The following is a 1,276-nucleotide window of genomic DNA, read 5'->3' on the forward strand; positions in this document are numbered from 1 at the left end:
ATATAGTTGAATGATATTCTACTTCGTGTGTTGGCTACTCTGAGCCCTTTGCGAGCCAAGTGAATCTTACAAGCGAATCAGGACAGCAGCACTGTAAGTTAATTTTCTTCTCTTTGCCAGTATCCAATCTTTCACTCAGTTATAGTTTCGGCTCGTGTCTTTATGTTGTTTTTTTGTAGTTTTGTAAGTGTATCTACATCAAGAACCGCTTTTTATCTTAGTACCTGTAGTGCCTGAATAAAGACAAAAAGGTATTTTAATTAATATAACCTTTATTCAGCTGGTTTTGGTCATTAGGTTTTGTTTTATGATTTATCAATTACAGTTTGTCTATTATATCAATTGATCTTTATTTAAAATACATGCCTACATTTAATATTACATAACAATGAAAGAAAATAATCGTGTAGGTTTTGGTCTAAAAAATGATTAACGTTTTCGTATGATTTAAAAAAAAATAAAAATAACTTTTCAAAATAAGTACATCATTTAAACGAAAAATAAATGAATAAAAAAAGTCTCCTGTCGTTGGTACCGTTTAGTAAATGGGGCCGAGGGCGGGAGAAACTATAAAATCATATTCTTGGCTATTTATTTTTCAAATCACCGTTCAATAATCATGATTTGATTTTCAAACTTGAAAAAACCCAAAGACAATTTTACACTTCATAATTTTAGATTTTTAACAGTATTTAAAAAGTTGGATTAGTCAGAAATAATAGAAATATAAAACTGAAATCATGATCTTTTATATTGTGATCTAAAAATAAATACCCAAGATTAAAAAATTAATTGTGTTTGATTAAATAATGCACTTGTTAAACTTATTTGACGTCACAATACATGTAATTAAAATTATTATTCATGTGTAAGTTCCTACAAAAGGTGTTATTTCTGATTCCAATCTTAAATATTTCATTCATTATGAAATTTTTAAATGTTACTCAAAACAAAATAAAAAATATGCAAACTAAATCGTTTTTATGGGTTAAAAAGTTCAATTAACAAGAACAGTGGAGTGAAAACAAAACGCTAATTTGGCTCTTAATTTTTCAGTGGTACTCTCCACCATTTTGTATTCTAGAACAATCTAAAATCAGTTTTACTATACTTCCTATTATTAAGTCCGATGTTAATGCTTATTATGAATCGTGAATAATTATTTAAATTAGTTTTTAAGGTTAAATTTCTTAATAAAATATTTTGATTGTCGTCCGAAATGTTGTATATTACAGAAAATAATGGTAATTTAGCTTCAACTTGTTAACATTTTCAT

At 26.9% G+C, this 1,276-nt stretch overlaps 1 long non-coding RNA gene across 1 annotated transcript in view; it reads left to right on the forward strand.

Moving 5' to 3' along the window:
• Positions 1 to 41: 41 nt before the first annotated feature.
• Positions 42 to 1,276, forward strand: part of LOC136795103 (uncharacterized) — a 7,706-nt gene continuing 6,471 nt past the window's right edge. The window contains exon 1 of the long non-coding RNA XR_010842648.1: positions 42 to 93. This is a non-coding gene — a long non-coding RNA (uncharacterized lncRNA). The remainder of the gene's footprint in view (positions 94 to 1,276) is intronic.

The sequence above is a fragment of the Halyomorpha halys genome, unplaced genomic scaffold (genome assembly GCF_000696795.3).
Source record: "Halyomorpha halys isolate HHAL.00 unplaced genomic scaffold, Hhal_1.1 Scaffold1776.1, whole genome shotgun sequence".
Taxonomy (NCBI): domain Eukaryota; kingdom Metazoa; phylum Arthropoda; class Insecta; order Hemiptera; family Pentatomidae; genus Halyomorpha; species Halyomorpha halys.